The 12,296-nt window shown below is 44.8% G+C and overlaps 1 protein-coding gene across 2 annotated transcripts in view; it reads right to left on the reverse strand.

Moving 5' to 3' along the window:
• The window catches only part of LOC138853557 (relaxin receptor 2-like), a 260,550-nt gene that overhangs the window by 96,753 nt on the left and 151,501 nt on the right, over positions 1-12,296 (reverse strand). The gene's annotated exons all lie outside the window — the stretch shown is intronic.

A 12,296-nucleotide genomic window follows, 5' to 3' on the forward strand; every position in this document is an offset into this window, starting at 1 on the left:
GGGGAGGAGGAGTTGCACTGCTCATTAAAAACCAGTGGGGTTTTGAGAAAATGGAAGGAATGGATGGCAAGGGCGAAAGGGACTACTTAGTAGGAACAATCAAGTCTGAGGGACATAAGGTGATAATTGCAGTAATGTACAACCCACCACAGAACTGCAGGAGGCCAAGAGAAGAATACGATGAGAGCAACAGAGCAATGATCGACACACTAGCCGAGGTGGCCAGGTGAGCACACGTGGGGGGAGCAAAGTTACTAGTTATGGGTGATTTCAATCACAAGGAGATTGACTGGGAAAACCTGGAGCCCCATGGGGGTCCCGAAACATGGAGAGCCAAGATGATGGATGTGGTACTGGAAAACCTCATGCATCAACATGTTAGAGACACTACCAGAGAGAGAGGAGAGGATGAACCAGCAAGGTTGGACCTTGTATTCACCATGAGTAGTTCGGACATCGAGGGTATCATGTATGAAAGGCCCCTGGGAGCTAGTGATCATGTGGTTCTGTGCTTCGACTACATAGTTGAGCTCCAAGTGGAGAGAGTAGCAGGAATAGGCTGGGAAAACCAAACTACAAAAGGGGGAACTACTCAGGCATGAGGAACTTCCTTCAAAACATTCAGTGGGAGAGGGAACTGACAGGAAAACCAGTATAAGAAATGATGGACTATGTGGCAACAAAATGCAAGGAGGCAGAGGAGAGGTTTGTTCCCAAGGGAAACAGAAATAATGGGAAGAACAGAACGAGTCCTTGGTTCACCCAAAGGTGTAGGGAGGCAAAAACTAGGTGTACTAGAGAATGGAAAAGGTACAGAAGACAGAGAACTAAGGAAAATAAAGAAATCAGCCGAAGAGCCAGAAACGAATATGCACAGATAAGAAGGGAGGCTCAGAGACAATATGAAAATGACATAGCATCAAAAGTAAAGACTGACCCGAAGCTGTTGTACAGCCACATCAGGAGGAAAACAACAGTCAAGGACCAGGTAATCAGACTGAGGAAGGGTGATGGGGAATTCACAAGAAACGACCGAGAGGTTTGTCAGGAGCTCAACACGAGATTTAAAGAGGTATTTACAGTGGAAACCAGTAGGACTCCAAGAAATCAGAACAGGGGGGCACACCAGCAAGTGCTGGATGAGGTACATATAACCAAGGAGGAGGTGAAGAAGCTGCTATGCGAACTTGACACCTCAAAGACGGTGGGACCAGACAACATCTCTCCGTGGGTCCTTAAAGAGGGAGCAGAAATATTGTGTGAGCCATTAACAAAGATCTTCAACACATCATTTGAAACTGGGCAACTCCCTGAGGTATGGAAAATGGCAAATGTAGTCCCAATTTTTAAAAAGGGAGACAGACATGAGGCACTAAACTACAGACCTGTATCACTAACGTGTATAGTATGCAAGGTCATGGAGAAGATCATCAGGAGGAGAGTGGTGGGGCACCTGGAAAGAAACAAGTGTATAATTGACAACCAGCACGGTTTCAGGGAAGGAAAATCCTGTGTCACAAACCTACTAGAGTTTTGACAAGGTGACAGAAGTAAGACAAGAGAGAGAGGGGTGGATCGACTGCATATTTTTGGACTGCAAGAAGGCCTTCGACACAGTTCCTCACAAGAGGTTACTGCAAAAGCTAGAGGACCAGGCACACATAACAGGAAAGGCACTGCAATGGATCAGAGAATATCTGACAGGGAGGCAACAACGAGTCATGATACGCGACGAGGTGTCAGAGTGGGCGCTTGTGACAAGCGGGGTTCCACAGGGGTCAGTCCTAGGACCTGTGCTGTTCTTGGTATATGTGAACGACATAACGGAAGGGATAGACTCAGAAGTGTCCTTGTTTGCAGATGATGTGAAGTTAATGAGAAGAATAAAATCGGACGAGGATCAGGCAGGACTACAAAGAGACCTGGACAGGCTACAAGCCTGGTCCAGAAACTGGCTCCTTGAGTTTAACCCTGCCAAATGCAAAGTCATGAAGATTGGGGAAGGGCAAAGAAGACCGCAGACACAATATAGTTTAGATGGCCAAAGACTGCAAACCTCACTCAAGGAAAAAGATCTGGGGGTGAGTATAACACCGAGCATATCTCCTGAGGCGCACATAAATCAGATAACTGCTGCAGCATACGGGCGCCTGGCAAACCTACGGATAGCGTTCCGATACCTCAGTAAGGATTCGTTTAAGACTCTGTATACCATCTTCGTCAGGCCCATACTGGAGTATGCAGCACCAGTTTGGAATCCACACCTAGTCAAGCACGTCAAGAAATTAGAGAAAGTGCAAAGGTTTGCAACAAGACTAGTCCCAGAGCTACGGGGATTGTCGTACGAAGAAAGGTTGAGGGAAATCGGCCTGACGACACTGGAGGCCAGGAGGGTCAGGGGAGACATGATAACGACATATAAAATACTGCGCAGAATAGACACGGTGGACAAAGACAGGATGTTCCAGAGATGGGACAGACACAAGAGGTCACAATTGGAAGTTGAAGACTCAGATGAATCAAAGGGATGTTAGGAAGTATTTCTTCAGTCATAGAGTAGTCAGGCCATGGAATAGCCTAGAAAGTGATGTAGTGGAGGCAGGAACCATACATAGTTTTAAGGCGAGGTATGATAGAGCTCATGGGGCAGGGAGAGAGAGGACCTAGTAGAAATCAGCGAAGAGGCGGGGCCAGGAGCTGTGACTCGACCCCTGCAACCACAAATAGGTGAGTACAAATAGGTGAGTATACACACACACAAAGGTGTAAATGTTGAACAGAAGGAAGCAAGGTGTAAATATTGAAGAACAGAGGGACGCAAGGTGTAAATGTTGAAGAACAGAGGGAAACAGTGTAAATGTTGAAGAACGGAGGGAAACAAGGTGTAAATGTTGAAAAACAGAGGGAAACAGTGTAAATGTTGAAGAACAGAGGGAAGCAAGGTGTAAATGTTGAAGAACAGAGGGAAGCAAGGTGTAAATGTTGAAGAACGGAGGGAAACAAGGTGTAAATGTTGAAGAACGGAGGGAAACAAGGTGTAAATGTTGAAGAACAGAGGGAAACAGTGTAAATGTTGAAGAACAGAGGGAAGCAAGGTGTAAATGTTGAAGAACAGAGGGAAGCAAGGTGTAAATGTTGAAGAACAGAGGGAAGCAAGGTGTAAATGTTGAAGAACAGAGGGAAGCAAGGTGTAAATGTTGAAGAACAGAGGGAAGCAAGGTGTAAATATTGAAGAACAGAGGGAAACAGTGTAAATGTTGAAGAACAGAGGGAAGCAAGGTGTAAATATTGAAGAACAGAGGGAAACAATGTGTAAATGTTGAAGAACAGAGGGAAACAATGTGTAAATGTTGAAGAACGGAGGGAAACAAGGTGTAAATGTTGAAGAACGTTTTACTCTGGCAACTTTCCCCGGAGCGAAACGTTGCCACAATAAAATGTCACATTAGTTGCACTTGTGTCCTTTTACCTACCAACATATAGCGTGGAGAATTAAACCTTGGTGAGCCACTCAACACCAGTGGTGCAGACTCCAGCCTCCTTCCAGTGTGTACTGACTGTTAATTACACGAGTTCTGTCAGTGTTGGAGCAGAGCTGATCACTGGCCTGCAACGATACCTCAGAGCTGATCACTGGCCTGCAACGATACCTCAGAGCTGATCACTGACCTACAACAATACCTCAGAGCTGATCACTGACCTGCAACGATACCTCAGAGCTGATCACTGGCCTGCAACGATACCTCAGAAGTGATCACTGACCTACAACAATACCTCAGAAGTGATCACTGACCTACAACAATACCTCAGAGCTGATCACTGTCCTACAACAATACCTCAGAAGTGATCACTGACCTACAACAATACCTCAGAGCTGATCACTGGCCTGCAACGATACCTCAGAAGTGATCACTGACCTACAACAATACCTCAGAGCTGATCACTGTCCTACAACAATACCTCAGAAGTGATCACTGACCTACAACAATACCTCAGAGGTGATCACTGACCTACAACAATACCTCAGAAGTGATCACTGACCTACAACAATACCTCAGAGCTGATCACTGTCCTACAACAATACCTCAGAGCTGATCACTGACCTACAACAATACCTCAGAGCTGATCACTGACCTACAACAATACCTCAGAGCTGATCACTGACCTACAACGATACCTCAGAGCTGATCACTGACCTACAACAATACCTCAGAGGTGATCACTGACCTACAACAATACCTCAGAGGTGATCACTGACCTACAACAATACCTCAGAGGCGATCACTGACCTACAACGATACCTCAGAGCTGATCACTGCCCTACAACAATACCTCAGAGCTGATCACTGACCTACAACAATACCTCAGAGGTGATCACTGTCCTACAACAATACCTCAGAGCTGATCACTGCCCTACAACAATACCTCAGAGGTGATCACTGTCCTACAACAATACCTCAGAGGTGATCACTGTCCTACAACAATACCTCAGAGGTGATCACTGCCCTACAACAATACCTCAGAGGTGATCACTGCCCTACAACAATACCTCAGAGGTGATCACTGCCCTACAACAATACCTCAGAGGTGATCACTGCCCTACAACAATACCTCAGAGGTGATCACTGCCCTACAACAATACCTCAGAGGTGATCACTGAGGTGATCCTACAACAATACCTCAGAGGTGATCACTGACCTACAACAATACCTCAGAGGTGATCACTGACCTACAACAATACCTCAGAGGTGATCACTGACCTACAACAATACCTCAGAGGTGATCATTGCCCTACAACAATACCTCAGAGGTGATCACTGCCCTACAACAATACCTCAGAGGTGATCACTGCCCTACAACAATACCTCAGAGGTGATCACTGACCTACAACAATACCTCAGAGGTGATCACTGCCCTACAACAATACCTCAGAGATGATCACTGACCTACAACAATACCTCAGAGGTGATCACTGACCTACAACAATACCTCAGAGGTGATCACTGACCTACAACAATACCTCAGAGCTGATCACTGTCCTACAACAATACCTCAGAGCTGATCACTGACCTACAACGATACCTCAGAGCTAATCACTGACCTACAACAATACCTCAGAGGTGATCACTGACCTACAACGATACCTCAGAGGTGATCACTGACCTACAACAATACCTCAGAGCTGATCACTGACCTACAACAATACCTCAGAGGTGATCACTGCCCTACAACAATACCTCAGAGGTGATCACTGCCCTACAACAATACCTCAGAGGTGATCACTGTCCTACAACAATACCTCAGAGGTGATCACTGTCCTACAACAATACCTCAGAGGTGATCACTGCCCTACAACAATACCTCAGAGGTGATCACTGCCCTACAACAATACCTCAGAGGTGATCACTGCCCTACAACAATACCTCAGAGGTGATCACTGCCCTACAACAATACCTCAGAGGTGATCACTGCCCTACAACAATACCTCAGAGGTGATCACTGACCTACAACAATACCTCAGAGGTGATCACTGACCTACAACAATACCTCAGAGGTGATCACTGACCTACAACAATACCTCAGAGGTGATCACTGACCTACAACAATACCTCAGAGGTGATCATTGCCCTACAACAATACCTCAGAGGTGATCACTGCCCTACAACAATACCTCAGAGGTGATCACTGCCCTACAACAATACCTCAGAGGTGATCACTGCCCTACAACAATACCTCAGAGGTGATCACTGCCCTACAACAATACCTCAGAGGTGATCATTGCCCTACAACAATACCTCAGAGGTGATCACTGCCCTACAACAATACCTCAGAGGTGATCACTGACCTACAACAATACCTCAGAGGTGATCACTGACCTACAACAATACCTCAGAGGTGATCACTGACCTACAACAATACCTCAGAGGTGATCACTGACCTACAACAATACCTCAGAGGTGATCACTGACCTACAACAATACCTCAGAGGTGATCACTGCCCTACAAAGATACCTTAGACTAAACAACCAATCTTTTTTCCCCCGTCCCCTCCCCCTGACATACGCTTTACTAAATTTTCATATTAATGAAGCATATTTGCATGCATAGTTCAATGCTGCAATTTGTAGCTGCAAGATGACGAGGGAGCCAGAGAACACATCTTGTTAGACAGTTCAGATGGTCAAAATATTGGAAATTATGCATAAAAATATAACTGGGCTTTACTTTCTCGTTAAAGTTTAATTAAGATTCTTCCTTGACTCAAAGAACATTAACGACATCGATGAATTATACACTTGTGCAATACTTGGGTTTATTGTGGAAACGATTCACCAGCCAGTGGTTTCTTCAGTCCAGTACAGAAAATAATGAAGATTAGAAGGAGTTTGAGGAACTCAGTCCCGCAGTTCGAAGGTGATGTGATGTCGATGTGTTTAAGATTGATAGACTGGACACATCGACTCCTGACTGAGGGACTGATTACTTCAAACTCCTTTTGATCTTCAACCATTATTTTCCGTACTGGACTGAGGAAGCCACTGGTTGGCGAAACGTTTCCACAATGAAGATACTCAAGTGCTGGACAAGAGTCAGATTCATCATCCTGTCGGTTCTCTGAGCCATTTATCTACATTACCATCATCGTTTCACTTCAGAATCTGCCATTACAAAAATCTTCTTGATTAAGAATTCTCCTTCAATAAATGTTGATGTTTGTGTCTGTGTTTGAGGAAGAAGGCTGACGAAGTATTACCAAGAAGCTTACTCTTGAAGCCTGTTCTCTCCGCTTCATGTCTCCCGCTTCACCAGACATAATTGGGACAATCCTTCAAGTTGGGAGGAAAACTTTCCTGAGACTCCAGCGGCCAAGTTACTGACTCCTCAACTACATTATAAGCCAATTTACTGTTGGAAGGACTGTTGTCCATGCAAAAATAACAGTTACTGTTGGAAGGACTGTTGTCCATGCACAAATATCAGTTACTGTTGGAAGGACTGTTGTCCATGCAAAAATAACAGTTACTGTTGGAAGGACTGTTGTCCATGCAAAAATAACAGTTACTGTTGGAAGGACTGTTGTCCATGCACAAATATCAGTTACTGTTGGAAGGACTGTTGTCCATGCAAAAATAACAGTTACTGTTGGAAGGACTTGTCCATGCAAAAATGACAGTTACTGTTGGAAGGGCTGTTGTCCATGCAAAAATGACAGTTACTGTTGGAAGGACTGTTGTCCATGCAAAAATAACAGTTACTGTTGGAAGGACTGTTGTCCATGCACAAATATCAGTTACTGTTGGAAGGACTGTTGTCCATGCAAAAATAACAGATACTGTTGGAAGGACTGTTGTCCATGCACAAATAACAGTTACTTGTGTAAATGTTATCTCACAGTTAGTTATGTAAGGGTTGTCACCTCTCACAGTTGTGTAGGGGTTGTCACCTCTCATAGTTGTGTAGGGGTTGTCACCTCTCACAGTAGTGTAGGGGTTGTCACCTCTCACAGTTGTGTAGGGGTTGTCACCTCTCACAGTTGTGTAGGGGTTGTCACCTCTCACAGTAGTGTAGGGGTTGTCACCTCTCACAGTTGTGTAGGGGTTGTCACCTCTCACAGTTGTGTAAGGGTTGTCACCTCTCACAGTAGTGTAGGGGTTGTCACCTCTCACAGTGGTGTAGGGGTTGTCACCTCTCACAGTAGTGTAGGGGTTGTCACCTCTCACAGTAGTGTAGGGGTTGTCACCTCTCACAGTAGTGTAGGGGTTGTCACCTCTCACAGTAGTGTAGGGGTTGTCACCTCTCACAGTAGTGTAGGGGTTGTCACCTCTCACAGTAGTGTAGGGGTTGTCACCTCTCACAGTAGTGTAGGGGTTGTCACCTCTCACAGTAGTGTAGGGGTTGTCACCTCTCACAGTAGTGTAAGGGTTGCCACCTCTCACAGTTGTGTAGGGGTTGTCACCTCTCACAGTAGTGTAAGGGTTGCCACCTCTCACAGTAGTGTAGGGGTTGTCACCTCTCACAGTAATGTAGGGGTTGTCACCTCTCACAGTAGTGTAGGGGTTGTCACCTCTCACAGTAGTGTAGGGGTTGTCACCTCTCACAGTAGTGTAGGGGTTGTCACCTCTCACAGTAGTGTAGGGGTTGTCACCTCTCACAGTAGTGTAGGGGTTGTCACCTCTCACAGTAGTGTAAGGGTTGTCACCTCTCACAGTTGTGTAGGGGTTGTCACCTCTCACAGTAGTGTAGGGGTTGTCACCTCTCACAGTAGTGTAAGGGTTGTCACCTCTCACAGTTGTGTAGGGGTTGTCACCTCTCACAGTAGTGTAGGGGTTGTCACCTCTCACAGTAGTGTAGGGGTTGTCACCTCTCACAGTAGTGTAGGGGTTGTCACCTCTCACAGTAGTGTAGGGGTTGTCACCTCTCACAGTAGTGTAGGGGTTGTCACCTCTCACAGTAGTGTAAGGGTTGTCACCTCTCACAGTTGTGTAGGGGTTGTCACCTCTCACAGTAGTGTAAGGGTTGTCACCTCTCACAGTTGTGTAGGGGTTGTCACCTCTCACAGTAGTGTAAGGGTTGTCACCTCTCACAGTTGTGTAGGGGTTGTCACCTCTCACAGTAGTGTAAGGGTTGTCACCTCTCACAGTAGTGTAAGGGTTGTCACCTCTCACAGTAGTGTAGGGGTTGTCAAGTGTAAGGGTTGTCACCTCTCACAGTAGTTGTAGTAGTGTCACCTCTCACAGTAGGGGTTGTCACCTCTCACAGTAGTGTAAGGGTTGTCACCTCTCACAGTTGTGTAGGGGTTGTCACCTCTCACAGTAGTGTAAGGGTTGTCACCTCTCACAGTAGTGTAAGGGTTGTCACCTCTCACAGTAGTGTAGGGGTTGTCACCTCTCACAGTAGTGTAGGGGTTGTCACCTCTCACAGTTGTGTAGGGGTTGTCACCTCTCACAGTTGTGTAGGGGTTGTCACCTCTCACAGTAGTGTAAGGGTTGTCACCTCTCACAGTTGTGTAGGGGTTGTCACCTCTCACAGTAGTGTAAGGGTTGTCACCTCTCACAGTAGTGTAAGGGTTGTCACCTCTCACAGTTGTGTAGGGGTTGTCACCTCTCACAGTAGTGTAAGGGTTGTCACCTCTCACAGTAGTGTAAGGGTTGTCACCTCTCACAGTGTCACAGTAGTGTAGGGGTTGTCACCTCTCACAGTAGTGTAAGGGTTGTCACCTCTCACAGTTGTGTAGGGGTTGTCACCTCTCACAGTAGTGTAAGGGTTGTCACCTCTCACAGTAGTGTAAGGGTTGTCACCTCTCACAGTAGTGTAAGGGTTGCCACCTCTCACAGTAGTGTAAGGGTTGTCACCTCTCACAGTTGTGTAGGGGTTGTCACCTCTCACAGTAGTGTAAGGGTTGTCACCTCTCACAGTGTCACAGTAGTGTAAGGGTTGTCACCTCTCACAGTTGTGTAGGGGTTGTCACCTCTCACAGTAGTGTAAGGGTTGTCACCTCTCACAGTGTCACAGTAGTGTAAGGGTTGTCACCTCTCACAGTAGTGTAAGGGTTGTCACCTCTCACAGTCTCACAGTAGTGTAAGGGTTGTCACCTCTCACAGTTGTGTAGGGGTTGTCACCTCTCACAGTAGTGTAAGGGTTGTCACCTCTCACAGTGTCACAGTAGTGTAAGGGTTGTCACCTTTCACAGTAGTGTAAGGGTTGTCACCTCTCACAGTGTCACAGTAGGGTAAGGGTTGTCACCTCTCACAGTTGTGTAGGGGTTGTCACCTCTCACAGTAGTGTAAGGGTTGTCACCTCTCACAGTGTCACAGTAGTGTAAGGGTTGTCACCTCTCACAGTAGTGTAAGGGTTGTCACCTCTCACAGTCTCACAGTAGTGTAAGGGTTGTCACCTCTCACAGTGTCACAGTTGTGTAAGGGTTGTCACCTCTCACGGTTGTGTAAGGGTTGTCACCTCTCACAGTAGTGTAAGGGTTGTCACCTCTCACAGTTGTGTAGGGGTTGTCACCTCTCACAGTTGTGTAAGGGTTGTCACCTCTCACAGTGTCACAGTAGTGTAAGGGTTGTCACCTCTCACAGTTGTGTAGGGGTTGTCACCTCTCACAGTAATAAGATTGGTTTCATTACAACTAAGTGCAAGTCTTCCTGGAACGATCTAAACAACGGTAACAAAGTTGCTCTCATAAAACCATCCTTTCTTCCCCAGGAGTTGGTTGACTTAGCATAATTAGCAAAGTGACGCTGCGTTGCGTCTGATATAATTAAAGTTAATTGGCCGGGACGGACCAAAACGTCGTCAGGGGATTTATCTAAAATTAAAATTTTTGAAGATTTTCCAATCTGGTTGGTTAATGGAGTTTCAAGACTGTCAACTACACGAGGATCATTAAGGCTGCAAGTAACCTTTTCAACACCAGTCAAAATATACTTTAATGTCTATCAACATATATACGCTGACAGAAATATACCTCTGTGTATAATCCTGTGTGACCCAGTTTTCCACCAGAGGCCTTTAAATCTTCTAGGAAAGCCAGCAGAATGTACGCCTAATATATAACCGAAATCATTTACGGCAAAACAATTTGAAAAACTGCTTGAACTTATTTTTTTATATTTCATCCACAATAATGCCACCACGATCTAGTAAATCCTGTACTAAATCCCCAACAAGTGTCTCAGTGGGATTACAGAGCCCTAGAGGAAGGTAATAATGTTACGAGCTAAGAGAATCTTTCCGAATTAGTACGAGGCTACAAGACACAGTGTGGTCATAACACCGGACAGAAACACTGTGGTCATAACACTTGGCAGAAATACTATGGTCATAACACCGGACAGAAACACTGTGGTAATAACACTTGGCAGAAACACTGTGGTCATAACACTGGAGAGAAACACTGTAGTCATAACACTGGACAGAAACACTGTGGTCATAACACCACAGAAACACTGTGGTCATAACACCGTACAGAAATACTGTGGTCATAACACTGGACAGAAATACTGTGGTCATAACACCGTACAGAAACACTGTGGTCATAACACTGGACAGAAATACCGTGGTCATAACACTGGACAGAAACACTGTGGTCATAACACTTGGCAGAAATATTGTGGTTATCATAACAATAAAAGCAACATTAGTGACCGAGGGTTCGACTGATGACTGCGACTGATGAATGCAAATTGTCACCACTGTTTTTCCCCTCAACTCTCCCCTCCCCTTCCCCTATCAGCCCTCCCCTCCCCTTCCCCTATCAGCCCTCCCCTCCCCTTCCCCTATCAGCCCTCCCCTCCCCTTCCCCTATCAGCCCTCCCCTCCCCTCCCCCTATCAGCCCTCCCCTCCCCTCCCCCTATCAGCCCTCCCCTCCCCTCCCCCTATCAGCCCTCCCCTCCCCGCCCCCAATGCAAATGACTGGATATAAATAAAAAACGCATCCAAAACCATTGAGCTGGCAACAGTAGAATCTCTAAGCCATCAGAGACACCCCTTCCTTGTGTAATATATATATATATATATACATATATATATATACATATATATTATGCTATATATATATATAAATATATGTATATATATTTATATATATGTCGTGCCGAATAGGCAGAACTTGCGATCTTGGCTTAAATAGCAACGCTCATCTTGCCATATAGGACAAGTGAAAATTTGTGTGCGCAATAATTTCACCAAAATCATTCTGAACCTAACGAAAAAAATAAATTTCACTGTGTTTGTTTAGTATTAAATTATTGTAAACAAATCTAAAATATATTTAGTTGGGTTAGGCTAAAATAAATTGTTCTTGTTATAATAAGGTTAGGTAAGTTTTCTAAGTTCCTTTTGGTGCAAAATTTTAAATTTTTACATCAACATTAATGAAAAAAATATATCTTTAAACGTATGAGAGAAAATTTTAGAAAGAACTTAATTTTAAATGAGTTCTTGCTAATTGACCAATTTTACATATTCGGCACGACATATATATATATATAGATATATATATATATATATATATATATATATATATATATATATATATATATATTTGGGAAGAATTTAATAATACAGTGGACAAATAATTTTTAAATTTTCTTGGGTAGAATAGTTTGTGGGTGAGTTGTGCAAAGGACCTATCCAAGTTGGGTCGGCGCGCGTCAGGTGTTTAACCGTTGTGGGATCTGATAGTGAGGTGCTGGCCAGACCCCTTATATAGCTTCCTTGGATGCTTTACTTTCATAGTTCCTTGATAATGTGAGTAGTCACGAAAGCGCTTGGAATTTCTCTATTCTTT

The sequence above is a fragment of the Cherax quadricarinatus genome, chromosome 33 (genome assembly GCF_038502225.1).
Source record: "Cherax quadricarinatus isolate ZL_2023a chromosome 33, ASM3850222v1, whole genome shotgun sequence".
Taxonomy (NCBI): domain Eukaryota; kingdom Metazoa; phylum Arthropoda; class Malacostraca; order Decapoda; family Parastacidae; genus Cherax; species Cherax quadricarinatus.